This window comes from Ascaphus truei, chromosome 20 (genome assembly GCF_040206685.1).
Source record: "Ascaphus truei isolate aAscTru1 chromosome 20, aAscTru1.hap1, whole genome shotgun sequence".
Classification (NCBI taxonomy): domain Eukaryota; kingdom Metazoa; phylum Chordata; class Amphibia; order Anura; family Ascaphidae; genus Ascaphus; species Ascaphus truei.
Genome location: NC_134502.1, coordinates 4,821,517 through 4,840,169, shown reverse-complemented (window position 1 = coordinate 4,840,169; position 18,653 = coordinate 4,821,517). Strand labels below are relative to the sequence as shown.

At 56.0% G+C, this 18,653-nt stretch overlaps 1 protein-coding gene across 4 annotated transcripts in view; it reads right to left on the bottom strand.

The window, feature by feature from the left end:
• LOC142471216 (uncharacterized) overlaps positions 1-18,653 on the bottom strand; it is a 40,439-nt gene that overhangs the window by 16,779 nt on the left and 5,007 nt on the right. For 3 of the 4 annotated variants that reach the window (XM_075578013.1, XM_075578015.1, XM_075578016.1), the window contains exon 2: positions 1,735-1,777. The gene's annotated coding sequence lies outside the window, so the exon portion shown is untranslated. Of the gene's footprint in view, positions 1-1,734; positions 1,778-9,563; positions 10,926-18,653 lie in introns of those variants that run through there. The other variant, XM_075578014.1, reaches the window with a different exon arrangement.

Here is an 18,653-nt window from a genome sequence, read left to right as displayed (position 1 = left end):
CATTATCATACTGAACGTGTGTCAGCGTGATCTTTTCTCAGTGCACGCATTACCTACGTAGGAAAATAATCTGGACGGGGACAGATACTCTGCAGACGATTGTTCTGATCCAAATCAGTGGGAGGGACAGATGTGAGGGGCTGTGTGTCCTGTCTGTGTCACCCTGCAGTGGGAGGGACAGATGTGAGGGGCTGTGGGTCCTGTCTGTGTCCCTGCAGTGGGAGAGACAGATGTGAGGGGCTGTGTGTCCTTTCTGTCTGTGTCACCCTGAGGTGGGAGGGACAGATGTGAGGGGCTGTGTGTCCTGTCTGTGTCTCCCTGCAGTGGGAGGGACAGATGTGAGGGGCTGTGTGTCCTGTGTCTCCCTGCAGTGGGAGGGACAGATGTGAGGGGCCATGTGTCCTGTCTGTGTCCCCCTGCAGTGGGAGGGTCAGATGTGAGGGGCTGTGTGTCCTGTCTGTGTCACCCTGCAGTGGGAGGGACAGATGTGAGGGGCTGTGGGTCCTGTCTGTGTCCCTGCAGTGGGAGAGACAGATGTGAGGGGCTGTGTGTCCTTTCTGTCTGTGTCACCCTGAGGTGGGAGGGACAGATGTGAGGGGCTGTGTGTCCTGTCTGTGTCTCCCTGCAGTGGGAGGGACAGATGTGAGGGGCTGTGTGTCCTGTGTCTCCCTGCAGTGGGAGGGACAGATGTGAGGGGCCATGTGTCCTGTCTGTGTCCCCCTGCAGTGGGAGGGTCAGATGTGAGGGGCTGTGTGTCCTGTCTGTGTCACCCTGCAGTGGGAGGGACAGATGTGAGGGGCTGTGTGTCCTGTCTGTGTCACCCTGCAGTGGGAGGGACAGATGTGAGGGGCTGTGTGTCCTTTCTGTCTGTGTCACCCTGAGGTGGGAGGGACAGATGTGAGGGGCTGTGTGTCCTGTCTGTGTCTCCCTGCAGTGGGAGGGACAGATGTGAGGGGCTGTGTGTCCTGTCTGTGTCACCCTGCGGTGGGAGGGACAGATGTGAGGGGCTGTGTGTCCTGTCTGTGTCACCCTTCAGTGGGAGGGACAGATGTGAGGGGTTGTGTGTCCTGTCTGTGTCCCCCTGCAGTGGGAGGGAGAGATGTGAGGGGCTGTGTGTCCTGTCTGTGTCACCCTGCAGTGGGAGGAACAGATGTGAGGGGCCGTGTGTCCTGTCTGTGTCACCCTGCGGTGGGAGGGACAGATGTGAGGGGCTGTGTGTCCTGTCTGTGTCACCCTTCACTGGGAGGGACAGATGTGAGGGGTTGTGTGTCCTGTCTGTGTCCCCCTGCAGTGGGAGGGAGAGATGTGAGGGGCTGTGTGTCCTGTCTGTGTCACCCTGCAGTGGGAGGGACAGATGTGAGGGGCTGTGTGTCCTGTCTGTGTCACCCTGCAGTGGGAGGGACAGATGTGAGGGGCTGTGTGTCCTGTCTGTGTCACCCTGCAGTGGGAGGGACAGATGTGAGGGGCTGTGTGTCCTGTCTGTGTCACCCTGCAGTGGGAGGGACAGATGTGAGGGGCTGTGTGTCCTGTCTGTGTCCCCCTGCAGTGGGAGGGACAGGTGCGAGGGGCTGTGTGTCCTGTCTGTGTCCCCCTGCAGTGGGAGGGACAGATGCGAGGGGCTGTGTGTCCTGTCTGTGTCCCCCTGCAGTGGGAGGGACAGATGCGAGGGGCTGTGTGTCCTGTCTGTGTCACCTTGCAGTGGGAGGGACAGACGACTGTACATTCTGGACTTACCCTTTCCTGCAGTGGTATTATCTGCATGGAGCGGCAACAGCTTCTACAGACATAAACAGTGATTTATTTATTTTTAAATGTGATTATATTTTAAAAAAAACAATATATGAAAAATATATTGTCACAATAATATTTGTGATAAACGTGTGCATGCACAGCGGAGAGGTAGAGAGAAGGAGAGGTAATTATAATTAAAATGAATGTACTGCTGCTCATTTCAATTGATATACTATGTTGTCCTTTACCACATTGTCTCTGATGACGTGTTATTAATTATTTTTTCTTACTGTTTATCATTGATGAATGTTAGACTGACGCTCAGGCTTTCTTCCACACCCGGCCTGGGCCGCGCCAGTCCTGTCTCCCACAGGCCACAGTCACTCCTCCCCAGCACCCAGAAACTGTGGCCCGTCCTATCCATGCTCCCGGAGGCCGTTACAGACCCTCCCTCCTTACCGATTCCCATAGGCCGTGCTACAGACCCTCCCTCCTTACCGATTCCCAGAGGCCGTGCTACGGACCCTCCCTCCTTACCGATCCTCAGAGGCCGTGCTACGGACCCTCCCTCCTTACCGATTCCCAGAGGCCGTGCTACGGACCCTCCCTCCTTACCGATTCCCAGAGGCCGTGCTACGGACCCTCCCCCCTTACCGATCCTCAGAGGCCGTGCTACGGACCCTCCCTCCTTACCGATTCCCAGAGGCCGTGCTACGGACCCTCCCTCCTTACCGATTCCCAGAGGCCGTGCTACGGACCCTCCCTCCTTACCGATTCCCAGAGGCCGTGCTACGGACCCTCCCTCCTTACCGATTCCCAGAGGCCGTGCTACGGACCCTCCCTCCTTACCGATTCCCAGAGGCCACGCTACGGACCCTCCCCCTTACCGATTCCCAGAGGCCGTGCTACGGACCCTCCCTCCTTACCGATTCCCAGAGGCCGTGCTACGGACCCTCCCTCCTTACCGATTCCCAGAGGCCACGCTACGGACCCTCCCCCTTACCGATTCCCAGAGGCCGTGCTACGGACCCTCCCTCCTTACCGATTCCCAGAGGCCGTGCTACGGACCCTCCCTCCTTACCGATTCCCAGAGGCCGTGCTACGGACCCTCCCTCCTTACCGATTCCCAGAGGCCGTGCTACGGACCCTCCCTCCTTACCAATCCTCAGAGGCCGTGCTACGGACCCTCCCTCCTTACCAATCATCAGAGGCCGTGCTACGGACCCTCCCTCCTTACCGATTCCCAGAGGCCGTGCTACGGACCCTCCCTCCTTACCGATTCCCAGAGGCCGTGCCACGGACCCTCCCCCCTTACCGATTCCCAGAGGCCGTGCTACGGACCCTCCCTCCTTACCGATCCTCAGAGGCCGTGCTACGGACCCTCCCTCCTTACCAATCATCAGAGGCCGTGCTACGGACCCTCCCTCCTTACCGATTCCCAGAGGCCGTGCTACGGACCCTCCCTCCTTACCGATTCCCAGAGGCCGTGCTACGGACCCTCCCCCCTTACCGATTCCCAGAGGCCGTGCTACGGACCCTCCCTCCTTACCGATCCTCAGAGGCCGTGCTACGGACCCTCCCTCCTTACCGATTCCCAGAGGCCGTGCTACGGACCGGACCCTCCCTCCTTACCGATTCCCAGAGGCCGTGCTACGGACCCTCCCCCCTTACCGATCCTCAGAGGCCGTGCTACGGACCCTCCCTCCTTACCAATCATCAGAGGCCGTGCTACGGACCCTCCCTCCTTACCGATTCCCAGAGGCCGTGCTACGGACCCTCCCTCCTTACCGATTCCCAGAGGCCGTGCTACGGACCCTCCCCCCTTACCGATTCCCAGAGGCCGTGCTACGGACCCTCCCTCCTTACCGATCCTCAGAGGCCGTGCTACGGACCCTCCCTCCTTACCGATTCCCAGAGGCCGTGCTACGGACCCTCCCTCCTTACCGATTCCCAGAGCCCGTGCTACGGACCCTCCCTCCTTACCGATTCCCAGAGCCCGTGCTACGGACCCTCCCCCCTTACCGATTCTCAGAGGCCGTGCTACGGACCCTCCCTCCTTACCGATCCTCAGAGGCCGTGCTACGGTCCCTCCCTCCTTACCGATTCTCAGAGGCCGTGCTACGGACCCTCCCTCCTTACCGATTCCCAGAGGCCGTGCTACGGACCCTCCCTCCTTACCGATTCCCAGAGGCCGTGCTACGGACCCTCCCTCCTTACCGATCCTCAGAGGCCATGCTACGGACCCTCCCTCCTTACCGATTCCCAGAGGCCGTGCTACGGACCTTCCCCCCTTACCGATCCTCAGAGGCCGTGCTACGGACCCTCCCCCCTTACCGATTCCCAGAGGCTGTGCTACGGACCCTCCCTCCTTACCGATCCTCAGAGGCCGTGCTACGGACCCTCCCTCCTTACCGATTCCCAGAGGCCGTGCTACGGACCCTCCCCCCTTACCGATTCCCAGAGGCCGTGCTACGGACCCTCCCTCCTTACCGATCCTCAGAGGCCGTGCTACGGACCCTCCCTCCTTACCGATTCCCAGAGGCCGTGCTACGGACCGGACCCTCCCTCCTTACCGATTCCCAGAGGCCGTGCTACGGACCCTCCCCCCTTACCGATCCTCAGAGGCCGTGCTACGGACGCTCCCTCCTTACCAATCATCAGAGGCCATGCTACGGACCCTCCCTCCTTACCGATCCTCAGAGGCCATGCTACGGACCCTCCCTCCTTACCGATTCCCAGAGGCCGTGCTACGGACCCTCCCTCCTTACCGATTCCCAGAGGCCGTGCTACGGACCCTCCCCCCTTACCGATTCCCAGAGGCCGTGCTACGGACCCTCCCTCCTTACCGATCCTCAGAGGCCATGCTACGGACCCTCCCTCCTTACCGATTCCCAGAGGCCGTGCTACGGACCCTCCCTCCTTACCGATTCCCAGAGCCCGTGCTACGGACCCTCCCTCCTTACCGATTCCCAGAGCCCGTGCTACGGACCCTCCCCCCTTACCGATTCTCAGAGGCCGTGCTACGGACCCTCCCTCCTTACCGATCCTCAGAGGCCGTGCTACGGTCCCTCCCTCCTTACCGATTCTCAGAGGCCGTGCTACGGACCCTCCCTCCTTACCGATTCCCAGAGGCCGTGCTACGGACCCTCCCTCCTTACCGATTCCCAGAGGCCGTGCTACGGACCCTCCCCCCTTACCGATTCCCAGAGGCCGTGCTACGGACCCTCCCTCCTTACCGATCCTCAGAGGCCATGCTACGGACCCTCCCTCCTTACCGATTCCCAGAGGCCGTGCTACGGACCCTCCCTCCTTACCGATTCCCAGAGCCCGTGCTACGGACCCTCCCTCCTTACCGATTCCCAGAGCCCGTGCTACGGACCCTCCCCCCTTACCGATTCTCAGAGGCCGTGCTACGGACCCTCCCTCCTTACCGATCCTCAGAGGCCGTGCTACGGTCCCTCCCTCCTTACCGATTCTCAGAGGCCGTGCTACGGACCCTCCCTCCTTACCGATTCCCAGAGGCCGTGCTACGGACCCTCCCTCCTTACTGATTCTCAGAGGCCGTGCTACGGACCCTCCCTCCTTACCGATTCCCAGAGGCCGTGCTACGGACCCTCCCTCCTTACCGATCCTCAGAGGCCGTGCTACGGACCCTCCCTCCTTACCGATCCTCAGAGGCCGTGCTACGGACCCTCCCTCCTTACCGATCCTCAGAGGCCGTGCTACGGTCCCTCCCTCCTTACCGATTCTCAGAGGCCGTGCTACGGACCCTCCCTCCTTACCGATTCCCAGAGGCCGTGCTACGGACCCTCCCTCCTTACCGATTCCCAGAGGCCGTGCTACGGACCCTCCCTCCTTACCGATTCCCAGAGGCCGTGCTACGGACCCTCCCTCCTTACCGATTCCCAGAGGCCGTGCTACGGACCCTCCCTCCTTACCGATTCCCAGAGGCCGTGCTACGGACCCTCCCTCCTTACCGATTCCCAGAGGCCACGCTACGGACCCTCCCCCTTACCGATTCCCAGAGGCCGTGCTACGGACCCTCCCTCCTTACCGATTCCCAGAGGCCGTGCTACGGACCCTCCCTCCTTACCGATTCCCAGAGGCCACGCTACGGACCCTCCCCCTTACCGATTCCCAGAGGCCGTGCTACGGACCCTCCCTCCTTACCGATTCCCAGAGGCCGTGCTACGGACCCTCCCTCCTTACTGATTCCCAGAGGCCGTGCTACGGACCCTCCCTCCTTACCGATTCCCAGAGGCCGTGCTACGGACCCTCCCTCCTTACCAATCCTCAGAGGCCGTGCTACGGACCCTCCCTCCTTACCGATTCTCAGAGGCCGTGCTACAGACCCTCCCTCCTTACCAATCATCAGAGGCCGTGCTACGGACCCTCCCTCCTTACCGATTCCCAGAGGCCGTGCTACGGACCCTCCCTCCTTACCGATTCCCAGAGGCCGTGCTACGGACCCTCCCCCCTTACCGATTCCCAGAGGCCGTGCTACGGACCCTCCCTCCTTACCGATCCTCAGAGGCCGTGCTACGGACCCTCCCTCCTTACCAATCATCAGAGGCCGTGCTACGGACCCTCCCTCCTTACCGATTCCCAGAGGCCGTGCTACGGACCCTCCCTCCTTACCGATTCCCAGAGGCCGTGCTACGGACCCTCCCCCCTTACCGATTCCCAGAGGCCGTGCTACGGACCCTCCCTCCTTACCGATCCTCAGAGGCCGTGCTACGGACCCTCCCTCCTTACCGATTCCCAGAGGCCGTGCTACGGACCGGACCCTCCCTCCTTACCGATTCCCAGAGGCCGTGCTACGGACCCTCCCCCCTTACCGATCCTCAGAGGCCGTGCTACGGACCCTCCCTCCTTACCAATCATCAGAGGCCGTGCTACGGACCCTCCCTCCTTACCGATTCCCAGAGGCCGTGCTACGGACCCTCCCTCCTTACCGATTCCCAGAGGCCGTGCTACGGACCCTCCCCCCTTACCGATTCCCAGAGGCCGTGCTACGGACCCTCCCTCCTTACCGATCCTCAGAGGCCATGCTACGGACCCTCCCTCCTTACCGATTCCCAGAGGCCGTGCTACGGACCCTCCCTCCTTACCGATTCCCAGAGCCCGTGCTACGGACCCTCCCTCCTTACCGATTCCCAGAGCCCGTGCTACGGACCCTCCCCCCTTACCGATCCTCAGAGGCCGTGCTACGGACCCTCCCTCCTTACCGATCCTCAGAGGCCGTGCTACGGTCCCTCCCTCCTTACCGATTCTCAGAGGCCGTGCTACGGACCCTCCCTCCTTACCGATTCCCAGAGGCCGTGCTACGGACCCTCCCTCCTTACTGATTCTCAGAGGCCGTGCTACGGACCCTCCCTCCTTACCGATTCCCAGAGGCCGTGCTACGGACCCTCCCTCCTTACCGATCCTCAGAGGCCGTGCTACGGACCCTCCCTCCTTACCGATTCCCAGAGGCCGTGCTACGGACCTTCCCCCCTTACCGATCCTCAGAGGCCGTGCTACGGACCCTCCCCCCTTACCGATTCCCAGAGGCTGTGCTACGGACCCTCCCTCCTTACCGATCCTCAGAGGCCGTGCTACGGACCCTCCCTCCTTACCGATTCCCAGAGGCCGTGCTACGGACCCTCCCCCCTTACCGATTCCCAGAGGCCGTGCTACGGACCCTCCCTCCTTACCGATCCTCAGAGGCCGTGCTACGGACCCTCCCCCCTTACCGATTCCCAGAGGCTGTGCTACGGACCCTCCCTCCTTACCGATCCTCAGAGGCCGTGCTACGGACCCTCCCTCCTTACCGATTCCCAGAGGCCGTGCTACGGACCCTCCCTCCTTACCAATCATCAGAGGCCGTGCTACGGACCCTCCCTCCTTACCGATTCCCAGAGGCCGTGCTACGGACCCTCCCTCCTTACCGATTCCCAGAGGCCGTGCTACGGACCCTCCCCCCTTACCGATTCCCAGAGGCCGTGCTACGGACCCTCCCTCCTTACCGATCCTCAGAGGCCGTGCTACGGACCCTCCCTCCTTACCGATTCCCAGAGGCCGTGCTACGGACCCTCCCTCCTTACCGATTCCCAGAGCCCGTGCTACGGACCCTCCCCCTTACCGATTCTCAGAGGCCGTGCTACGGACCCTCCCTCCTTACCGATTCTCAGAGGCCGTGCTACGGACCCTCCCTCCTTACCGATCCTCAGAGGCCGTGCTACGGTCCCTCCCTCCTTACCGATTCTCAGAGGCCGTGCTACGGACCCTCCCTCCTTACCGATCCTCAGAGGCCGTGCTACGGACCCTCCCTCCTTACCGATTCCCAGAGGCCGTGCTACGGACCCTCCCCCCTTACCGATCCTCAGAGGCCGTGCTACCGACCCTCCCTCCTTACCGATCCTCAGAGGCCGTGCTACGGACCCTCCCTCCTTACCGATCCTCAGAGGCCGTGCTACGGACCCTCCCTCCTTACCGATTCCCAGAGGCCGTGCTACGGCCCCTCCCTCCTTACCGATCCTCAGAGGCCGTGCTACGGACCCTCCCCCCTTACCGATTCCCAGAGGCCGTGCTACGGACCCTCCCTCCTTACCGATTCTCAGAGGCCGTGCTACAGACCCTCCCTCCTTACCGATCCTCAGAGGCCGTGCTACGGCCCCTCCCTCCTTACCGATCCTCAGAGGCCGTGCTACGGCCTCTCCCTCCTTACCGATTCCCAGAGGCCGTGCTACGGACCCTCCCTCCTTACCGATTCCCAGAGGCCGTGCTACGGACCCTCCCTCCTTACCGATTCTCAGAGGCCGTGCTACAGACCCTCCCTCCTTACCGATCCTCAGAGGCCGTGCTACGGCCCCTCCCTCCTTACCGATTCCCAGAGGCCGTGCTACGGACCCTCCCTCCTTACCGATTCCCAGAGGCCGTGCTACGGACCCTCCCTCCTTACCGATTCTCAGAGGCCGTGCTACAGACCCTCCCTCCTTACCGATCCTCAGAGGCCGTGCTACGGCCCCTCCCTCCTTACCGATCCTCAGAGGCCGTGCTACGGCCCCTCCCACCTTACCGATTCCCAGAGGCCGTGCTACGGACCCTCCCTCCTTACCGATTCCCAGAGGCCGTGCTACGGAGCCTCCCTCCTTAGGCCAGGTCCCCGCTGGCTGCTGCAGCGCCTGATATATTGATACTAGTTATTACCTACATGTTCCAGGCTATATATCAATGGAGGAATTTTCAATATCTCTATTTAGCCCAACAGCACGGCATGTAATCTGGAACATGTATAAGATAGGCGGTCAGGCTACTGACCTCCCCCATGTACAAGTACATGGGGTCCTTGCGCGTATTTCTCTGCTGGGTTTTACTGCCTTTGTCTGATGCCGTTTCTGTTCTGACTGATAAATCTGTTCCAGCTGAGGAGTACTGGTATGGTGAGGTATAATAAGGGACATAGAGGCACTTTGTATGATATATATATAGATATACAGCTAAACCCCGTTATAACGCGGGTCTCGGGGTCCACCCCGAGACCACCGCGTTACTAACGGGGTTGCGAGAAAAAAAAATGGCCGCCGCGCTTTAGCGCATATTCATCCCGCGGGACAGGAGATGGGAGCGGGCATGTCCCTCCGCTCCCCGCTTCCCCCTGTCACCGCGGTACAGGAGATGGGAGCGGGGATGTCCCTCCTGTCCCTGCTTCCCCCTGTCACCGCGGGACAGGCCGCGGGGCAGGAGATGGGAGCGGGGATGTCCCTCCTGTCCCCGCTTCCCCCTGTCACCGCGGGACAGGCCGCGGGGCAGGAGATGGGAGCGGGGATGTCCCTCAGGTCGCCGCTTACCTCAGATCCCGCTGCCTGCATGGAGGTGGTAGCGGGGGGTTTCTTCTCCCCACCGCTGTCCCTGGCGCTCCCGCTGCCTGCGCGGGAGGAGGGGGGGGAGTGGGTGGTGGTGCTGGTCGCGGCCTTTCCTCTGCTCCGACCCCACCCCCCGTCTGTGTAGAGTGAGAGAGTGTGTGTGTGTATGTATATATGGGAGAGAAAGTGTGTGTGTGTATATGGGTGTGTGTATGTGGGTGTGAGTGTGTGTAAGTGTCTGTGAGTGTGTGTAAGTGTCTGAGTGTGTGTGTAAGTGTGTGTAAGTGTGTGTGAGTGTCTGTGAGTGTCTAAGTGTGTCTAAGTGTGTGTGAGTGTGCGTGAGTGTGCGTGAGTGTGCGTAAGTGTGCGTAAGTATGTGTGAGTGTCTGTGAGTGTCTGTAAGTGTGTGTGAGTGTGTGTGCAGTGTGTCAGTGTGTGCAGTGTGAGCAATGAGGAGTGTGTGTGCAGTGTACAGTGTGTGTGCAGTGTGTCAGTGTGTGCAGTGTGAGCAATGAGCAGTGTGTGTGCAGTGTGTGTGCAGTGTGCAGTGTGTGTGCAGTGTGTCAGTGTGTGCAATGAGGAGTGTGTGTGCAGTGTACAGTGTGTGTGCAGTGTGTCAGTGTGTGCAGTGTGAGCAATGAGCAGTGTGTGTGCAATGTGTCAGTGTGTGCAGTGTTAGCAATGAGCAGTGTGTGTGGTTAGTGTGCAGTGTGTGTGCAGTGTGTCCAATGAGCAGTGTGTGTGCAGTGTGTGTGCAGTGTGTGTGCAGTGTGTGTGCAGTGTGTGTGCAGTGTCAGTGTGTGCAGTGTGAGCAATGAGCAGTGTGTGTGCAGTGTGCAGTGTGTGTGCAGTGTGCAGTGTGTGTGCAGTGTGTGTGCAGTGTGTGTGCAGTGTGTGTGCAGTGTGTCCAATGAGCAGTGTGTGTGCAGTGTGTCAGTGTGTGCAGTGTGAGCAATGAGCAGTGTGTGTGCAGTGTGCAGTGTGTGTGCAGTGTGTCAGTGTGTGCAGTGTGAGCAATGAGCAGTGTGTGTGCAGTGTGCAGTGTGTGTGCAGTGTGTCCAATGAGCAGTGTGTGTGCAGTGTGCAGTGTGCAGTGTGCAGTGTGTGTGCAGTGTGTGCAGTGTGAGCAATGAGCAGTGTGTGTGCAGTGTGCAGTGTGTGTGCAGTGTGAGCAATGAGCAGTGTGTGTGCAGTGTCAGTGTGTGCAGTGTGAGCAATGAGCAGTGTGTGTGCAGTGTGCAGTGTGTGTGCAGTGTGAGCAATGAGCAGTGTGTGTGCAGTGTGTCCAATGAGCAGTGTGTGTGCAGTGTGCAGTGTGTGTGCAGTGTGTCAGTGTGTGCAGTGTGAGCAATGAGCAGTGTGTGTGCAGTGTGCAGTGTGTGTGCAGTGTGTCAGTGTGTGCAGTGTGAGCAATGAGCAGTGTGTGTGCAGTGTGCAGTGTGTGTGCAGTGTGTCAGTGTGTGCAGTGTGAGCAATGAGCAGTGTGTGTGCAGTGTGTGTGCAGTGTCAGTGTGTGCAGTGTGCAGTGTGTGTGCAGTGTGTGTGCAGTGTGTCAGTGTGTGCAGTGTGAGCAATGAGCAGTGTGTGTGCAGTGTGCAGTGTGTGTGCAGTGTGCAGTGTGTGTGCAGTGTGTCAGTGTGAGCAATGAGCAGTGTGTGTGCAGTGTGCAGTGTGTGTGCAGTGTGGCAGTGTGAGCAATGAGCAGTGTGTGTGCAGTGAGTGTGTGCAGTGTGTGCAGTGTGTGCAGTGTGTGCAGTGTGTGCAGTGTGTGCAGTGTGCAAAAAAAAAATGGAAAAAAAATTATTTTTTAAATTTTTTTTTTTTTTTTTAAACGAGAGCCACGGGAAAACCGCGTTATAACCGAATCGCGGTATAACGAGGCGCGTTATAACGGGGTTTAGCTGTATATATAGCCGTGTTAGTCCAGTTGCGATAGTGCAAAATAAATGAGTTCTTCAGTATTAGGTGATTCCTTTTTTATTTGGACTAGCAATAAATGTCATAAGACAAGCTTTCGAGAGTTCTCCTCTCTTCCTCAGGTCTCCGAGAGGAGACTCGGTAAAATAGTGAACTCACCAGACCGTGTGCTCAAAGAAAATTTACTTAAATGCACACCACTAATAATTAGAATATAACTTGAAATAGTATTACTTAAAACATATACAGGCAGTCCTCGTTTTACTATGCTTCGTTTTACAACGAATGGCTTATCCAACGCTATGCACTGCAAACCTATGTTCATTTTTACAACACCAAAATGGCTTATCCAACGCTCTTACGATGTTGTGTGTATATATATATATATATATATATATATATATATACATACATACACACACATATATAGGAACACTGTTTAAATGAAAGGTTCCGTTCCTGAAGGCATTTTAAACTCTAAAATACACCAAATATTTTACGCAGGCAATAAGATATGCAGCAAGCGGTAAACATGGCCGAGGCCTTAAGGTGCATACCCAGAAAACCAACCCCACACTGATGAGACCGATTAAGGTCGAAACGGCTGTCTGTGGGTGGGTTTTCTGGGTATGCACCTTAACCCTGGCTGTGCTCAAAGCTGTGACCATGCAGCAAGCTTAAGCCTATAGGGAACCATGTTAAAAATGGTTTTTGAAGCAAAAAGTGGCACTGTGTGCTCATTTGCATGTCATTTCCCAGAATCCCTTGCTGCAGTGGAAGTGCTGCGCGCTGGGTGATAATAGTGAAAGGCGGGGTTGCAGACCTGCCTAACACATGCAGATGAGCATACAGTTGTATTTACATATATATATATATATTATAGTATATACACTATATAATTTGTGTGGGCTGCATATCTTATTGCCTGCGTAAAAAAATTGGTGTATTTTAGTGTTAAAAATGCCTTCAGGAACGGAACCTTTCATTTAAACAGTGTTCCTATGGGAAAACGCGTTTCGGTTTACGACGTTTCGCTATCCAACGCCCTTTTGAGTAACCAAGGACTGTTTCGGATAACCAAGGACTGTCTGTATTACTGATTGCAAGTGTAACAGTAATTAAAAAATGTGAGACGAAATGCCTATAACCCCTACTAAATAAATAAACACTCAGACAGTATAATACTTGTCAGGTGGTAGGGAATTATAGGTGAGATTCAGCACTGATGGAAATAACCGTCAGAGACCAGCGACGCAGCTCAGTAATGCGCCTATGAATACAGAGGGCCTAAAGAGCACAATTAAAGTTAGTTAGTAGGTCTAGTAAGGTGCAACTGATTGCATTATCATACCATGAACAACCCTCTATACCCAAGGAGGGAGAGGTATATAGCAGGAGCAGTGCACTACCTTAGAAGTGTTAATATATACATATAGTGTATGTGATAAGTATAAGGTGACTATAGATGGCAGCCACCACACACCACTAATGAGATAGATATAACAGTGCATAATCATCCAGAAATAGAGAGGAAAGCTGGATATGGAGTTAAAATCCAAACTCGCACATAGAGCTGCAGTAAAACATGGACTCTAGTATAAAGCAACCATAGCGCCTATCGTCAGGTAGCGCTAAGCACCCATCGTCAGGTAGCGCTAAGCGCCCATCGTAAGGTAGCGCTAAGCACCCATCATAAGGTAGCGCTAAGCACCCATCATAAGGTAGCGCTAAGCACCCATCATAAGGTAGCGCTAAGCACCCATCATAAGGTAGCGCTAAGCACCCATCGTAAGGTAACGCTAAGCACCCATCATAAGGTAGCGCTAAGCACCCATCATAAGGTAACGCTAAGCACCCATCATAAGGTAGCGCTAAGCACCCATCATAAGGTAACGCTAAGCACCCATCGTAAGGTAGCGCTAAGCACCCATCATAAGGTAGCGCTAAGCACCCATCATAAGGTAGCGCTAAGCGCCCATCGTAAGGTAGCGCTAAGCAACCATCGTAAGGTAGCGCTAAGCACCCATCATAAGGTAGCACTAAGCACTCATCATAAGGTAACGCTAAGCACCCATCATAAGGTAGCGCTAAGCACCCATCATAAGGTAGCGCTAAGCACCCATCGTAAGGTAGCGCTAAGCACCCATCATAAGGTAGCGCTAAGCGGCCATCATAAGGTAGCGCTAAGCACCCATCATAAGGTAACGCTAAGCGCCCATCATAAGGTAGCGCTAAGCGGCCATCATAAGGTAGCGCTAAGCACCCATCATAAGGTAACGCTAAGCGCCCATCATAAGGTAGCGCTAAGCGGCCATCATAAGGTAGCGCTAAGCACCCATCATAAGGTAACGCTAAGCCCCCATCGTAAGGTAACGCTAAGCACCCATCGTAAGGTAGCGCTAAGGGCCCATCGTAAGGTAGCGCTAAGCACCCATCATAAGGTAACGCTAAGCCCCCATCATAAGGTAACGCTAAGCACCCATCGTAAGGTAGCGCTAAGGGCCCATCGTAAGGTAACGCTAAGCACTTATCATAAGGTAGCGCTAAGCGCCCATCATAAGGTAGCGCTAAGCACCCATCATAAGGTAACGCTAAGCACCCATCGTAAGGTAGCGCTAAGCACCCATCATAAGGTAGCGCTAAGCACCCATCGTAAGGTAGCGCTAAGCCCCCATCATAAGGTAGCGCTAAGCGGCCATCATAAGGTAGCGCTAAGCACCCATCATAAGGTAACGCTAAGCGCCCATCATAAGGTAGCGCTAAGCACCCATCATAAGGTAGCGCTAAGCGACCATCATAAGGTAGCGCTAAGCACCCATCATAAGGTAACGCTAAGCGCCCATCATAAGGTAGCGCTAAGCCCCCATCATAAGGTAGCGCTAAGCACCCATCATAAGGTAGCGCTAAGCACCCATCATAAGGTAGCGCTAAGCACCCATCGTAAGGAAACGCTAAGCACCCATCGTAAGGTAGCGCTAGGCACCCATCGTAAGGTAACGCTAAGCACCCATCTTAAGATAACGCTAAGCACCCATCGTAAGGTAGCGCTAAGCACCCATCATAAGGTAGCGCTAAGCACCCATCGTAAGGTAGCGCTAAGCACCCATCATAAGGTAGCGCTAAGCACCCATCGTAAGGTAGCGCTAAGCACCCATCGTAAGGTAGCGCTAAGCACCCATCGTAAGGTAGCGCTAAGCACCCATCGTAAGGTAGCGCTAAGCACCCATCGTAAGGTAATGCTAAGCACCCATCGTAAGGTAACGCTAAGGGCCCATCGTAAGGTAACGCTAAGCACCCATCTTAAGGTAACGCTAAGCACCCATCATAAGGTAGCGCTAAGCACCCATCATAAGGTAGCGCTAAGCACCCATCATAAGGTAGCGCTAAGCACCCATCGTAAGGTAACGCTAAGCACCCATCATAAGGTAACGCTAAGCACCCATCATAAGGTAACGCTAAGCACCCATCATAAGGTAGCGCTAAGCACCCATCGTAAGGTAACGCTAAGCACCCATCGTAAGGTAGCGCTAAGCACCCATCATAAGGTAGCGCTAAGCACCCATCGTAAGGTAGCGCTAAGCGCCCATCGTAAGGTAGCGCTAAGCACCCATCATAAGGTAGCGCTAAGCACCCATCATAAGGTAGCGCTAAGCACTCATCATAAGGTAACGCTAAGCACCCATCATAAGGTAGCGCTAAGCACCCATCATAAGGTAGCGCTAAGCACCCATCGTAAGGTAGCGCTAAGCACCCATCGTAAGGTAGCGCTAAGCACCCATCGTAAGGTAGCGCTAAGCACCCATCATAAGGTAACGCTAAGCACCCATCGTAAGGTAACGCTAAGCACCCATCATAAGGTAGCGCTAAGCACCCATCATAAAGGTAGCGCTAAGCGCCCATCATAAAGGTAGCGCTAAGCGCCCATCATAAGGTAGCGCTAAGCACCCATCATAAAGGTAGCGCTAAGCGCCCATCATAAGGTAGCGCTAAGCACCCATCGTAAGGTAGCGCTAAGCACCCATCGTAAGGTAGCGCTAAGCACCCATCATAAGGTAACGCTAAGCACCCATCATAAGGTAGCGCTAAGCACCCATCATAAGGTAGCGCTAAGCACCCATCATAAGGTAGCGCTAAGCACCCATCGTAAGGTAGCGCTAAGAACCCATCGTAAGGTAGCGCTAAGCAACCATCGTAAGGTAGCGCTAAGCACCCATCATAAGGTAACGCTAAGCACCCATCGTAAGGTAGCACTAAGCACCCATCATAAGGTAGCGCTAAGCACCCATCATAAGGTAACGCTAAGCACCCATCGTAAGGTAGCGCTAAGCGGCCATCATAAGGTAGCACTAAGCACCCATCGTAAGGTAACGCTAAGCACCCATCGTAAGTTAGCGCTAAGCACCCATCTTAAGGTAACGCTAAGCACCCATCGTAAGGTAGCGCTAAGCGGCCATCATAAGGTAGCGCTAAGCACCCATCGTAAGGTAGCGCTAAGCACCCATCGTAAGGTAGCGCTAAGCGCCCATCATAAGGTAGTGCTAAGCGCCCATCATAAGGTAGCGCTAAGCACCCATCATAAGGTAACGCTAAGCGGCCATCATAAGATAGCGCTAAGCACCCATCATAAGGTAGCGCTAAGCACCCATCATAAGGTAGCGCTAAGCAAACATCATAAGGTAACGCTAAGCGCCCATCATAAGGTAGCGCTAAGCACCCATCGTAAGGTAGCGCTAAGCGGCCATCATAAGGTAGCGCTAAGCACCCATCTTAAGGTAACGCTAAGCACCCATCGTAAGGTAGCGCTAAGCGGCCATCATAAGGTAGCGCTAAGCGGCCATCATAAGGTAGCGCTAAGCGGCCATCATAAGGTAGCGCTAAGCACCCATCGTAAGGTAGCGCTAAGCACCCATCATAAGGTAGCGCTAAGCACCCATCATAAGGTAGCGCTAAGCACCCATCGTAAGGCCTGGGACCCGCTGAGCTCGTTGGCGCGGGCGGCAATGTAGCGAGTTCCCCACCAGCAGGGGAATCCTCGCGAGCCGGTCCCGGTCCCCCCTGGCGGCACAGCTGACTACACGCTGTGCCGCGTCAGCCGCTAGGAGACACAAGAGAATGGTGTTTCCTAGCTTCGACGCGTGACGTGTGTGGCTGTGAGCCAATGGGGAGGGGAGGCTGCGGGAGGAGGAGAGGCTTCGGGGAGCGGGGAGGAGTGTGGAGTGAAAGCAGCGTGAGTGCCTGTCTGTGTGTGTGTCTGAGTGCCTGTCTGTGTGTCTGAGTGCGTGCGTGCGTGCCTGTCTGTGTGTGTGTGTGTATGTGTGTGCCTGAGTGCGTGCGTGCCTGTCTCTGTCTGTGTGTGTGTGTGTGTGTGTGTGTGTGTGTGTGTGTGTGTATGTGTGCGTGTGTATGAGTGCGTGAGTGCCTGTCTGTGTGTGTGTGTGTATGTGTGTGCCTGAGTGCGTGCGTACCTGTCTGTGTGTGTGTGTGTGTGTGTGTGTGTGTGTGTGTGTATGTATGTATGTATGTATGAGTGCCTGCGTGTGTGTGTTTTTTTTACTTACCTGCAGTCCGTGGCAGCCCGTGGAGGGAGGGGGGGGAAGAGTAGCGGGTCCCTCCGCTCAAGCCACGCCCCCCCTCCCTGTCAATCCTCCCACTCCCGCCCACCTCCCGCTACGGCCCCCCACGTCATGGCCGCGCCCCCTCACGTCATGGCCGCACCCCCCCCCGACCCGTTTGGCCACGCCCCCCCGCTACTACTGAAGTTTCCTGTAGACCGCAGATCGCGGTACAGCGAGTTGCACGCGCCGCCGGCAAGCAAGCCAGCCGTGCGGACGCGTGCAACGGGACCTTAGCGCCCATCATAAGGTAGCGCTAAGCGCCCATCATAAGGTAGTGCTAAGCGCCCATCATAAGGTAGCGCTAAGCACCCATCATAAGGTAACGCTAAGCGGCCATCATAAGATAGCGCTAAGCACCCATCATAAGGTAGCGCTAAGCAAACATCATAAGGTAACGCTAAGCGCCCATCATAAGGTAGCGCTGCCCATCATAAGGTAGCGCTAAGCACCCATCGTAAGGTAGCGCTAAGCGGCCATCATAAGGTAGCGCTAAGCACCCATCATAAGGTAGCGCTAAGCGACCATCATAAGGTAGCGCTAAGCACCCATCATAAGGTAACGCTAAGCGGCCATCATAAGGTAGCGCTAAGCACCCATCATAAGGTAGCGCTAAGCGCCCATCGTAAGGTAGCGCTAAGCACCCATCATAAGGTAACGCTAAGCGCCCATCGTAAGGTAGCGCTAAGCCCCCATCATAAGGTAGCGCTAAGCCCCCATCATAAGGTAGCGCTAAGCGGCCACCATAAGGTAGCGCTAAGCACCCATCATAAGGTAGCGCTAAGCACCCATCATAAGGTAACGCTAAGCACCTATCATAAGGTAACGCTAAGCATCCATCATAAGGTAACGCTAAGCACCCATCATAAGGTAGCGCTAAGCACCCATCGTAAGGAAACGCTAAGCACCCATCGTAAGGTAGCGCTAAGCACCCATCGTAAGGTAGCGCTAAGCACCCATCGTAAGGTAGCGCTAAGCACCCATCGTAAGGTAACGCTAAGCACCCATCGTAAGGTAGCGCTAAGCACCCATCGTAAGGTAACGCTAAGCACCCATCGTAAGGTAACGCTAAGCACCCATCGTAAGGTAGCGCTAAGCACCCATCGTAAGGTAGCGCTAAGCACCCATCGTAAGGTAACGCTAAGCACCCATCGTAAGGTAGCGCTAAGCACCCATCGTAAGGTAACGCTAAGCACCCATCGTAAGGTAACACTAAGGGCCCATCGTAAGGTAGCGCTAAGCACCCATCGTAAGGTAGCGCTAAGCACCCATCATAAGGTAGCGCTAAGCACCCATCATAAGGTAGCGCTAAGCACCCATCGTAAGGTAGCGCTAAGCACCCATCATAAGGTAGCACTAAGCGCCCATCATAAGGTAGCACTAAGCGCCCATCATAAGGTAGCGCTAAGCGCCCATCATAAGGTAGCGCTAAGCGGCCATCATAAGGTAACGCTAAGCGCCCATCATAAGGTAGCGCTAAACACCCATCGTAAGGTAGCGCTAAGCACCCATCATAAGGTAGCGGTAAGCACCCATCATAAGGTAA